A 14561-nucleotide genomic window follows, 5' to 3' on the forward strand; every position below is an offset into this window, starting at 1 on the left:
TTGCAGTTTATTGGGGGGGGGGGGCTTAGAAAATGCTGGTGGGGCGCATGGCAGACTGGAAATGTTCTGAAAAGTATAAAGCCAAAAAAGCTTATTTGTTTGCTTTTTAGTTTTTCCGGCTTTTGTAAATGTTTTTCCAAATGAACAGAGACTATACATGTGGGGTTTTTTCTTTATTTTCTCCCTCTTTTTCCCCCTTTTTGTCACTTTTATTATTAAATACTGTATAAGCAATTAAGGTGATGTGATTAAAGAAAAAATAAATACTGAGATTTAGATTGCTGTTTACAAATAAGTTTACTAAATGTGTGGTGTGTTGTCTTTGCACGCGTAAACCCTAATAAAATCAGATTGAATATAAATTTGTATAAAAAAAAACAACAACAACAATGTGGTATGGACAGTGCCCAATAATCCAATTTGAAATACATACACCTGGCATGCAGTATGAGCCAGCTAATGAAGTGGCAGTAATCCCTGAAGAAGCTAGCATTTTACAATCTTGAGATTTTACAGACCACTAATAATACAATTACTGAATTTGGGGACTTTAAGACTTAACTGGATTGTGGTTAGAACTCAATATGTGCGTGATATGCATAATTTCCATGATGTTATTAGTCTTGATGTGCATCTGGAAATGTTTCACAATTTGTATGTAGCCTAGAGTCCTACTTCTTTATTCTGGCAACTCCAATATAAGGTGGCTTTCCCCAAATGAATAGATAACATTTTTATTTGGAAATAGGAACTTTTTCTGGACCTCTTCTAAATGACCTGGAAATGACAAATGTAATAATCTAGATTATGTGGATATTGCGTTCCAGCAATAAAAATAGGGACTTTATCCAGGCGCTTCCCCTCCGATGAAAAATCGTAGGAACGACCAGTTACTTTTAAAACATGGTTATTTTTATTCTGTGCAACATAAAAGTTTCGAGACCTAGGAAGGTCTCTTCATCAGGCACCATACAAACAATTGACAATGTGATCTTAAAAAGACCGGGAAGACTGTACCACCGGGTCAGGGGTCATGAGACGTCACACACAAAAATTAAATAAATCAATAAATATGCAGAAAATACAAAAATTGGCTCAAAATCCCAAACCATAAATGGGGACTTAATAAAAAAACATGGGTTTTATATAAAAAAGGTAAAATTAATAATTGTGACAAACATGTATTATATGTTATAAAAAGGAGAAAATACCTAATCAAGTGACCATAACGAATGCATTCACTGGTACTGAGATCGCTGTCTGAGCGGTGCGAAAAAAAAAAAAAGCAGCGCTGGATGTACTCAATCCAGAGCCCGCGCTGTTGGGTCCCTATTGTAAGGATCCAAGATGAGGCTGTGACCGGCCGTGACCGTACTCTTCGTAATGAATGAAACTCAGATCGAGGCCGAAAACGGCCGTAAACAACAAGCGTAGTAGAATTACTATGGCAGCTTGTAACCCAGGAGATCTTCTCTTGCAGAGTATGGTAAGTGTCTATCTGGTCTCAAAGGCATGTTTATTTGTGTTTAGCGAGTAGAATGATACTAATCGTAATATATATAATGATTAGATGTTATGGAGTATAGAACAGATACAAATAATTATAAATAGATCCCTATTTTTATTGCTGGAACGCAATATCCACATAACCTACATAAGTTTTGGTCTGACAACCGTCACCCAAAAGGGACTCTGGAGCAGCTGACCTCGACATCAGAACGAGTTTTACATACCTGCAGAGGTGTTGTGCTCTTAGCGCAACCGTTTCTGGTAAGCCTTAATTTACCTTTTTGGGCCAATTTTAGCCGACAATATTGCACTAGGAGCGCACCTGTTTTTTCTTTTTTCTCTAAATGTAATAATCTGATATAGTCAAACTTCTTAATTTATGTTGAATGGAATTTTTGAAAAACTAATTTTATTCCTGGGGTATAACATCTGGTGCTGTGAATATTGGGAATTAGCTTGCTGTGATCCTTAAACACCATGTTAAAAGCAGCAAAATATTAACTCATAAATACACTTTTAAAATAGTATATTAATCATTGTAAATAAAATCATAGCATTCACCAAGTATATTAAGGAATAAGGAGCTTTATTGCATATCCTTCAAATCAAACAGAACGGGTTTTCGGCAGTAAACTTCCTCTGCTGTCTAGGCTACCGCCGAAATGTGTCCTGTTTGATTTGAAGGATATGCAATGAAGCTCCTTATTCCTGAATATATTCGGTGAGTGCTGGGACTTTATTTACACTGTTTCTGGACCTGATCCACCACGAGCACCACCCCCAACGGAAGTGCAGACCAACTAATATACTTAGTATATTAATAATTGGCTGTATGTATTTCTTCACAAAAGTGGAAGATAAAAAAGGTACAACAGGTTGAAATAGACAACTAAGACCTTAAGGTGTCTGTGTCCTGACTATCCATAATAAAAAGGGCTCACACACAATGTGCAAAGAGTCTTAAACTGGCCAAATACAATGTTTGACAGATCAGTGACCATCTAATATGTTGCAACTTCTCCAGGATTGGAGCCTTCCGGCTTCCTGTGACCTCCTGGCTTCAGCAGCGGATCTCATCACATGGTACCCTATTCACTAGGCGCATTTATCCTTTTCTTGAGGTGAGCGGCCACCTACTAGAGGTGTTGGTAGCCCCGACATCTAGCATTTTCCTATTTGCTTGGGGTAATGCACTAGGTGCCACATGTGCGGTCTCGTTTTTTCTCTACTCCACTACATCTAATGTGTTAGCTGCCTTCTGAAATGGGAACCTTTTGTTTTTGGAGAGATAAGTTGTCACCAAATTCACAACACATATATGCTCAGCCAGGTTGAGAGTGCTTGAGGATAGTTGCAGGGCGATCTGTAGACTGAGGTGCCTGGTGATTCAGAATGAGTATTTGTGTTGTCCTTTGTTATCTGCTGACTTAAACAATGTACAGGTGCAACAAACTTGCCGGAGATGAACTGTATTTTGCTGTGCACAATGTTATAGATCACAATTAGGTTGTCATACTGGCATGATACACTGCTGTTCTCTGCTGGGTCCTGCTGCTGGCAAACAGCAGCAGGGATTTCACTAAGCTCCGCTCATGCTCCAATTCAGGCCCAGAGCTAAAGATACCAAAGAGGATAGCCAGAGAACCACAGCACGGAACAGGACATGGTAAATATCGTTGTCATCAGTGTTACCTACACAATCTGTCTGTACTGACAGGTTAGTGCAGGTGACATTAATTACTGAATTCCTTTAAAAGTTAGAAGCTCTTAAAAGAGTACCTGTCATGATCTTGTTACATTTTATAATCCTCCCAGTTCACTGCCCCCATCATGATAAACCACCCCCTGCCTTTATTTTTATTTAGTTTTCTACCTTGATATTGCTCTGTATTTTATAGTATGCTCAGTCTCAGTTTTATAGTATGCTTATATGCTCAGATTCACAGACTGGAAAGGGGTGTTACCCAGAAGGCGTGACATCATCTGAAGCCATACAGGGGAGAACTTCCTCCCTCACTCTTCTACACACAGCCCAGAGCAGTTCAGTGTGAGATGAGTTATGATTGGCTAAGGTTGCACTCCCCCTCCCCCCAGAACTCCAGACAGCATTTCCTGATTTTGGACTTCTGCCAGGCTGGTTCCAAGGTCTAGCTGGAGTCCAAGGTCTGTGCAAGAGATGGGGGGAAATGTGCTCTGGACAAGTTGGGAGACAGCTAGTGGCAGCTTTTTTAAACACAAATAAAACAGAAAACATTAGGCCAGCAGTGGCGGCGTCCAGAACATGGAAGCTTGCAGTTAGTACATAGTCATAATGCCTCCTCCCATAGAAGTGAATGGAGGGGGCGTAGTGGCTTGCATTGCCATTCATTGGGCAGGGAGCGGAGTTCGTTGCGTGCACCAAATGACAGGGGTGCTGTGCTGGAGATCACGGGGGTCCCCAGCGGTGGGACTGCCGTGATCTAACATCTTATGATAGGGGATAAGATGTTTCGAACGGAGTACCTCTTAAAGCATTAATAATAATAGGCAAAATAAAAACTACAGTATTTTTTAAAATATAAATATAGATAGCATAATGGAAAAAGTAAAGAAGAAATAACAAGAAAACTAAATTGAAGCAATAAATCATTTTTTAGTTTTCCTTAAGTTGTCAACACTTCAACTGTTTCAAGGTGTTTGCTGCAGTTTTTTGAGAAAGGAACCCCTTTAAGATTAGTGTTTTTGAATCCTATCACCTCATGTATGGGAAGCCCGAGGCCAAGAGTTTCAGCTTCCAACCTTATAATACTGTACTGGAACATTTTCAACGTTGGTTACTCAATCAAAATCTGTGCTTGGCTTCACCTCTAACAGCTTGACAGTGCAAGTCCTACTTTTCTTTATCTCTAGTCATTCTTTTCAGCTCAGTGAACCAGAAGACACCCTGAATGATTCATCTAACATTTATAAATTCTCTCTTAATCGGAAAACCTGTTTTGAGATTTTTGGAGATAAAAAGACACTATTTTTTAATATTAAAAATACATTAAAAGACATCTAACATAAGAATCGACTTGAAAAGAAGATATAATCACAAAAAAGACAAATCATAAATAGTCAAGGACCAACATTTCCATATAGAAAAGCAAGACTGACCTTGTGAATATGCAGTACTATTACAATCATCAAATAATTGTAGGTGTGATAGGGATTTTGCTTTGCCTCCAGAGATGACATGAATTCTCTCCTCCAAAATGCCCAAATATTCTTTCCCTATCCCTAGCTGTTATCAGGGGAGAATTAGTACCTCACCCTCCCCATACAGATTGAATAATTGGTCAATACGACTAAAATTTAGGATACATGCATTTACTGTGTATGGCACCTTTATCTTAGCGTAGTGTCAACTGCTAGTGATACAGTGCCAAGCTTCACTGATCTTAATGGTACATAACAGTACCTGCATTACTTAAATAGCACTGTCAGATTCAAAAACTTTTGATATGTTGTACATCTTGGCAAAATATTAACCTTTCTAACATACTTCATAAGAAAGTATAAAATACTTTTACCAGTGATGTCTCCAGTGACCTTTTTATTTTCATTTAGCTCGCAAGGCGCTCTTTGTTAATACCAAAATCTGGTAATGTGTAAATTCTTTTTTTTAATGGATGGGCATAAAGTAAATCCCTAACCTGACCCTGAACTAATGGATGAGTTAGATCCATGGATCAGTAATCAGGAGGCCAAGGGTAAGCAGGATATGTTGGCAGCAGAAACCAGATATCAGTTTCAGGGTCCAATGACCTAAATTAGAGGGCAGATGGAAAACAGATACACTGAACACGAAGATTGTAAAAATGATGGTTGTGTGCCTGTTATAATGTAACTTTTAAAAATACAACGTAAAACATATACCTCACAACATAGCAGCCTTGGCTTATAAAAGCACATCCAACAATGTCATATAAAACAAGACATTTCTCACCTGATTCACAGTCTGGAGTGGTCCACAATGTCCCAAGATGCGCAAAAGATAACGTCCGTCAGAGGTAGAAGTAGGTAGGAATGTGGGAAAAAATGTGTAATGCGCCATATATATATGTGTGTGTGTAGCAAAGGCCTTCCTGAACAGGGAACCAGTGGGGAAACTGCCCTAAAAGGGTGACCCCTGCCCCCGCTATCCCATTTGTACTGACCCTGGAAAAACCTTATTGTGGAAAAACCCTATGGGGGAGATTTATCATTGCTTTTAGAGCATTTTTTTGTCTATTTTTTTTGCGCACTTCAGGCACAAGCAGCATATTTAGCAACTTTTAATGCGCCTTTTGATATAGACAGTTTCACTCTTTTTGCCTACCCGTAGAACTTTTTCTCTTTGACCATGCAGTGGTCACGTATTTATAATTTGCGACTTTTGTCAAAAGTCGCTATTTTGAGCACAAAGGTACTTTTTTTAGGCGCAAAGCTACACCACCTACCAGTAGGTGTGAGAATCACTACTACTTTCCACAATTCAACCTTTAACCTCTTGTGGACGACAGCGTTCCACTCCCCTTCTATGACACGCGCTCAGTGTGTCATAGCTGGATGGTTGTAGCTGGGTGGTTCTGGTGGCTATCTACCACCAGCACCTATCTCTAATGCCAGACATCACCGATCATGATGATGCCCAGCTTTAATCCCTTAGACACCGCAATCAAGTTGATTGTAGCATCTAAAATGCAAGTAAAAATGTCCCGGCAGCTCTGTGAAAGTAAATAAAAACACCTAACCTGCCAAATTCAGGACCCGGGAAAGTGTCTACTTCCCTCCCTCATAAGTGTCTAGAAAAAGTGTATGTGGTAGAGCTTTTCCCACCACAGCAGAGCTGCACAAAATTCATCATCCTGCTGCACCTTCTTGATAAATAAGATGCACGCTAGTCAAACCCACCACCCAAATAAATGTGGGAAAATAACTCTACCGTAGACATTCTTTGATAAATCTGGGCCTATTCGTGTACAGAAATGGGTAGTATAAAGTAAGGAGGGGGAGAAACCAATTGGCTCTCATAGATAATTTACTGCAGTGACAAGCGATGCTCAATAGTACAGAAACTGGCCCCAATTATGATCTTAGAGAACGAGGGGCAGATTTTTGTGTATCATGGACTCGTATGATGAACACTCCTTCTAGCATTGCTTCACTTCTGGTTTTGTGATGTTGCTAGGTGGCCTGTGACAGTTCAATCACCGGTATCTAGACCAGGTATACACAAGGGGTTTCAGGCTAGTAAATATGTCAGTAGTATGAGAGTGGTTCTGTTGACACCAAAGCAGGGCCCAATACAAAGAGGATGAACAAAATAAATAAAAATACATAAATTCACAAATGTCTCTTTTGATCACTATAGTAGTCATAGTAATCATGTAAATGTCAGCAAAAAAGGTCATGCCTAACCAGGGTCAGAATACTAGGAGGTCCGAATACACAAAGACTTCCACAATGTAGTAATCCAGCAAGGATATGTTATATCTGTAAAAGTGCAGCAATATATGGATCAAAAGACATAATTTGTAACATCATAAAGCAATACCCTAGAAAAACCAGTGTTTGCCACTATATATCTAGTCAAATACAGCTCGCTATATACAGTCAAAACAGGTCTGTAGTAACGCAATTCAGTATAGATATGGGGGTGCAGAAATGGACAAAATGGCAACAGTAAAGCACCATAACACAACAGGTTTATGAAATGCTCCAGAAAGGTGAACACCAGTACACATGGAACATTATGTATCTCAGTTTGTGTTGTATATATTATGTTCATCACTGCATGGTCCCATCAGGGTATTGAGTTAAAAGGATGAACACTAACCAATGCAACAAAGAAGTCATACATAGGGAAGGGAGTGGATAGAAGGGGGAAAAACAGACATAGCAAGCAAAATTAGGCTGCTTATTCAGGCCCAGAGGTGACAGTGTGTTCATCTATTGGTTCTCTTTCTGATTTATCCAAGTAGCCACTTCTGATTGGTGGTCTGACCAGTTCAATCCCCATAAACTTAATAACAGAAGGATCACCTGCATTTTCCCCATTAACATGTACCGCCATCCACTGCCTGAACTCTTGCTTGGTCTTCCAGGCTGCATTTGCAGGCAGGCTATCCCCTTTGAGAAGAAATAAATGAAACAAAACCTGGGCAAACAAAACCTGCTTTGTGGCTTGTCTTATTAAACCCTAGCAACCCCCCATGCACAGCAGATGTCCATTTAAATCACCCAGGCTTTTTTTCGTGATTTTCATCTCTTCTTTCATTTTCATACATGTCTTTGCACTAAAGGCCTTTTTATGACTTTATTTTCATACTTTGTCTAAATATTAATTGTCATTCTGTATAAAGCCTAGGTATTATATACAACGCCTAGGGGCAGATTATAGTATATTGAAATAAAACCAGTCATTTTTAATACTAAAAATGTCAGGCATTATATAGATCTCTTAGGTATTCAATACAATGTTTGCATTTCACACATTGACTGTAATGTATAAAGCTGAAGGTTACCTGCACAGTGTCTAATGTGTCTCCTTAAAATAATCTATCCATGTAAAAAGGTCCCGCAAAACACAGTTTTTAATTCTGCAGAGGATTAGGGTAAATGGGGAGGGGTACAACTCTCATATTTTTGGAAATTTTTTATTATATAATTTCACTGAAGAAATGATACTCTGCTACAATGTAAAGTAGTGAGTGCGCAGCCTGTTTAATAGGGTTTATTGTTGTTTCCCCTCAAAATAACTCAACACAGCCATTAATGTCTAAACCTTGGCAACAAAAGTGAAAAACCGGCACTCCAGTCCACTTTCGTATGATAAAACTTGAAAGCTTTATTGATCCATATTAAAAACATGAGCAAAAATTGGGGGAAGATTAAAATATATAGCAAAAAAAACAACACATTTCGGGATAGAAACCCTTTTTCAAGGCATGATGTGCACAGTATGAAACCAGATCTTATACAAAATTTCAGGACAATCCAACCCCAATCACATTTCCGGGAGCTCACACAGCTGAGAGATAACCCTCGATGTACCTCATAATGTACCAGTATAAACCATTAGAAAAAACATACATATGCAGATAAAGAAGTGCAATACAAAATGTCATGATACATAGCAGCAAAAAAGCAAGTAAATGCAGAAATTGGGGAAACAATAAAAAATACATAATATCTGTACGGTTATTCATGCCAGTTGGTGCGTGTGTCCCCAATTTGAAAACCCAAAAAGCTTCTTTAACTCATAATTTCCTCCTCCAGTCCCCTCCTCGAGGTGGACGGGTTACCTTCTCAATCGAGATAACCTCCAGGGAAGAAACGCCCCCTACATGACATTGCATGAAATGTCTTGACACACCTGAAAGTGCACAGGCCTGAACTGTGTCCACGACCCATGCGCCAGCCAGGTGCTCAGAAATTTGCCTCTTCAATTTCCTCGTGGTAGAGCCCACATACTGGACCTGACAATCTGTGCAATTAATACTGTAGACCACATGGTCCGTTTCACAAGACAGATATGTACGCAAAGGATATCTCTCTTTAGTGTGGTACAATATTATCTCCTGAGTTTTGGCCATATATTTGCAGGATGGGCATCTATTTTAACCACACTGGATACTACCCTTGTATGCCAACCACCTAAATACTGGATTCCTGACAAAAAGTTTGGCGATATTAGATTCCCTATGGCGGTGTTCTTTTTTGCCACAAATTTACAGCCAGATGTTAGAATGTCATTTGAGAAATGATCTTGCACAATCATTTCTTAAATGACATTATAACATTTGGCTGTAAATGACACGGAGCATCTGTCTTGTGACACCACTGTAAGACCTTGCTCACCAGGCTGCAGCCCATCTTTATAAAAATCAACAAATGTGTGTGTGTGTGTTTTTTTAGATCCTATTAGAGTTCTTTGCCATAAGGTGCCATGTTGAACTTCCAGGGACCAGCGATAACAAAGACACCTGCTACCCATTCATACCTGAGACCTTGCAACGCTAACAAGTCACATGACACCAGGAAAGGAAATGGCTTATTGGGCCCAATTTGGACATTTTAACTAAGGACTATACTCACTATTGTTGCCAAAGTTTAGACATTAATGCCTGTGTTGAGTTATTTTGAGGGGTCACAACAGTAAACACTGTTATACGGGCTGTGCACTCAATATTTAACATTGTAGCAGAGTGTCATTTCTTTAGTGTTGACACATGAAAAGATATAATAAAATATTTACAAAAAATGTGAGGGATGTACTTACTTAATGTGAGATATTGTGAGTGGCCTTAATTAAGTAAGGGTATGATCACATGAATGATTTGACTTGTGTAACATATGATTATTAATGCCTTATGCAACGATCTATATATATATATATATATATATATATATATATATATATACACACACACATATATACAAGTTCCTATAAGGTCACCTTCAACCATTCATTATTACTAATTAAATATGCAAACACATGTAATTGTGTTCAGAAAAAAGCCTACTAGTAAAAATTCTAGAGCAAAGATGAGCAACATTGTAATCCTTATCAAACTGATGAGGTGACATGTTATTTATTTATTTTTTTATTTTATTTAACTCCTTGGTTGCTATGCAGTTCATTATTATGGTTAGCATGGCATAGCTCTGATATTCCAGCTTCAGCACAGAATGGGTCAAAGTTTCTAAGCGGTTGAATTCCAAAGTGATGACACCGCCACTCATCGTAGTAATTACTGTACAATTACTGAAAAGGCAATGACCTTTGGGATGGAATTCTGTAATCATTTTTATGCTTGAATGTGAAGGGGGTGTAATTTAACCTTTAAATACTTTGTATCAATTATAGCACAGTATCTATTTCATGTCAGGGTTTAAATGTAGTGGAAATAAATAATATTATGGTATTCAGGAAACTGAAAAGAAGGAAACAACTCTGGTTGTTAAACCGCTGGCTACTGTTCAAGACTAGTGATTTTTCCACATGACCTTGGGTAATGAACAAGCATATGCTGCATTGTAAATACGATGTTTTAGGGTACATTCCCACACGGCGTATTTGCTGCGTATTTGCTGCTGCATATTTTATTTTCTCTCTTGAAGTCAATGGATAGGAAAATACGCAGCACCAAATACGCAGCAAATACGAAGCAAAACACGCCACGTGGGAACGTACCCTTATGGTTTATTCTTTCTTTATTAGTGGGATGAAGCCTATGGATGTGCTGTTGGATTAAATCTTAAGGGATGGAGATAAAGGAGCAGAAGTGTAAGGTCAGGGTCACATATCCTGGTGGATATATGGAACATTTGCTCTCCATGTTTTTTTTCCTGACAATTGGGATTAGGTTTAACAAGGAAAAGAGGACTTAGGGTAAAGCCACAACTAGCGGCCACGCTGTAGTCAATAGGTTTTGCAAGACTGCTCCATAAACAATGCTTCCATGTATGTTGAAATGAATGGAAACTTCTAACAACAGACATTAAAAGATCTTTAAGGCAGACAATGAAAGGACACAATACTTGGGCCAGTGGTGCATCCCATCCTTCCTAGCTACCAATGAAGATCCCAGGACAGGGAGAGGGGAATAATCTACCAATATTCATGCTTGCATTGTTTATGAGGCTATATGTCTTAGGGAAAGAGTTTTTGCTAGTAAAGTTTATCTCCAGGGTTGCCCAATGCATCAGGATTCACGGGGTAATTGGAAAATTTTAATATTCACGTTTCAATGTCTGTTCTTGTACAAAATAGTCACATACAAGGTGATATAAACCCCGAGTTTACATTTTGGACTGGAATGAAAAAACTGGACTTGTGACACAATTATGGACATTTATCAACGGGTTTAGTCAGGTTTTCTTTACTATAATTGTCGCAAAATTTTCGCAACTGCGACTACACGATTTTTCATGCAACATTTTGACTGGAAAGCGAGAAAAGCAAGTTTTCCAAAAATTAACTACGTAGTAATAATTTTAAAATGGACTACGGGTAGTCAGGTATTTATTAACTGCGACAGTCGCAACTGCGCAAAAAGAAGTCGCAACAGGGTTAAAAATTGACTAAATTTACTCCAGCTCAAACATGGAGCAGAAAAAGCTACTACCAAAGTAAAAAAGGAAAAATTGCTTACGTGAAAGAAAATTATCAACAGGCTGAAACCAGTTGATAAATAAGTCACACATAAGCAAAAAAAAGTAAGGAAAAAAGTACTAAAAAAAGAAAACATAAGCAAACATTGATAAATGTCCCTCAATGTGTCTGCAAGGTGAATATTTATTGGGAAGGAACACAAGCAATAAAAGTATCTGTCATGTCATACAAACAGATACATTGTACTTGTTCACTTTGATGAAAAGGTGACCCAATTACTATCTAAAAATGTTTCTGATGTGAATGTAAACAATCTACTTTATGAAGGACATACAAGGTGGAGAGCTCAGCATCCTTGGTAAGAAGGATTCATTGTCTGGAGATCTTTGGATATCTAAGTCTGTCTTTAGAAACTTCTCTTCTCCTCAATGTGACGACATAGGCATAAAGAGGAAATTCTCAATCCAAGATCTTTAAGTTGAATGATTAGGAATGACACTCAGAGGGGGTCCCCGGCCACCTTGTTGTATCAATTATCACAAGGTCACAGGGTTCAGACCTCCTTCAGACACATCTTCTGACAGCAGCGTAAAGATGAACCATCATTTTAAGTCAAAGATGTCTCCATTTCACGGTTTCCGTTACATTACTGTACGTCTAATTTAGCTGTATACAAACAGTCAACAATGCTATTGTGTATGGTAAATAAAGTATGCTTTTTGTCCCTTTTATAGTGTGTAAAATGTATATATGTTAAATGGAAACAAAAATGCAGTGTGAACCCACCATAAGAGTTTGTTCACACTGAGTAGTTGACGAGGAATTTACTTGCAGAATTCTGCCTTGAATGAAAGTTCTGAAGGGGAAGATTTATTAAAGCTTGTGCAGAGAAAAAGTGGAGCAATTGCCTGTGTCAATCAATCAGATTGCTTCTTGAATTTTTAAATAAACCCCCAGAAAATTTAAAGAAGAAACTGCCCCACTTTTCCTTTGCATAGATTTTAATAAATCTTCCCTATTGACATTAACCCCTTAAGAACCCAGCCATTTTACACCTTAGGACCCGGCCATTTTTTGCACATCTGACCACTGTCACTTTAAACATTAATAACTCTGGAATGCTTTTAGTTGTCATTCTGATTCCGTGACATATTCTACTTTAACTTATTGGTAAAAATTTTGGTAACTTGCATCCTTTCTTGGTGAAAAATCCCAAAATTTGATGAAAAATTAGAAAATTTTGCATTTTTCTAACTTTGAAGCTCTCTGCTTGTAATGAAAATGGATATTCCAAATATTATTTTTTTTATTCACATATACAATATGTGAAGGGTCTTCATCTTAGAAATACCCCACAAATGACCCCATTATAAAAACTGCAACCCCCAAAGTATTCAAAATGACATTCAGTCAGCATTTTAACCCTTTAGGTGTTTCACAGGAATAGCAGCAAAGTGAAGGAGAAAATTCACAATCTTCATTTTTTACACTCGCATGTTCTTATAGACCCAATTTTTTTATTTTTACAAGGGGTAAAAGGAGAAAATGTATACTTATATTTGTACCCAATTGCTCTCGAGTAAGCACATACCTCATATGTCTATGTAAAGTGTTCGGCGGGCGCAGTAGAGGGCTCAGAAGGGAAGGAGCGACAAGGGGATTTTGGAGCGTACGTTTTTCTGAAATGGTTTTTGGGGGGCATATTGCATTTAGGAAGCCCCTATGGTGCCAGAACAGGAAAAAAAAACACATGGCATACCATTTTGGAAACTATACCCCTTGAGGAACGTAACAAGGAATAAAGTGAGCCTTAATACCCCACAGGGGTTTCACGACTTTTGCATATGTAAAAAAATTAAAAAAAAATTCAATAAAATGTGTGTTTCCCCCCAAATTTCACATTTTTGCAAGGGTTAATAGCAGAAAATATCCCCCAAAATTTGTAACCCCATCTCTTCTGAGTATGGAGGTACCCCATAAATTGACCTGAAGCGCACTACGGGCGAACTACAATGCTCAGAAGAGAAGGAGTCACATTTGGCTTTTTGAGAGCAAATTTTGCTCGGGGGGCATGTCGCATTTAGGAAGCCGTTATGGTGCCAGAGCAGCAAAATAACCCCCATATGGCATACCATTTTGGAAACTAGACCCCTTGAGGAACGTAACAAGGGGTACAGTGAGCATTTACCCCCTACTGGTGTCTGTCAGATCTTTGGAACAGTGGGCTGTACAAAATTTTTCATTTGCGCAGCCCACTGTTCCAAAGATCTGTCAGACACCAGTGGGGTGTAAATTCTCACTGCACCCCTCATTACATTCCGTGAGGGGCGTAGTTTCCGAAATGGTTTCACATGTGGGGTTTTGTTTTTTTTGCGTTTGTCAAAACCACTGTAACAATCAGCCACCCCTGTGCAAATTACTTCAAATGTGCATGGCGCACTCTCCCTTCTGGGTCTTGTTGTGCGCCCCCAGAGCACTTTGCGCCCACATATGGGGTATCTCCGTAGTCGGGAGAAATTGCATTACAAATTTTGGGGGGCTTTTTTCCCTTTTACCTCTAGTCAAAATGAAAAGTATAGGGCAACACCAGCATGTTAGTGTAAAAAAAAATTTTTTTTTTACACTAACATGCTGGTGTAGACCCCAACTTCACCTTTTCATAAGGGGTGAAAAGGGAAAAAGCCCCCCAAAATTTGTGAGGCAATTTCTCCCGAGTACGGCGATACCCCATATGTGGCCCTAAACTGTTGCCTTGAAATATGACAGGGCTCCAAAGTGAGAGCGCCATGCGCATTTGAGGCCTGAATTAGGGATTTGCATAGGGGTGGACATAGGGGTATTCTACGCCAGTGATTCCCAAACAGGGTGCCTCCAGCTGTTGCAAAACTACCAGCATGCTTGGACAGTCGACGGCTGTCTGGCAATACTGGGA

This window comes from Hyla sarda, chromosome 2 (genome assembly GCF_029499605.1).
Source record: "Hyla sarda isolate aHylSar1 chromosome 2, aHylSar1.hap1, whole genome shotgun sequence".
NCBI lineage: Eukaryota > Metazoa > Chordata > Amphibia > Anura > Hylidae > Hyla > Hyla sarda.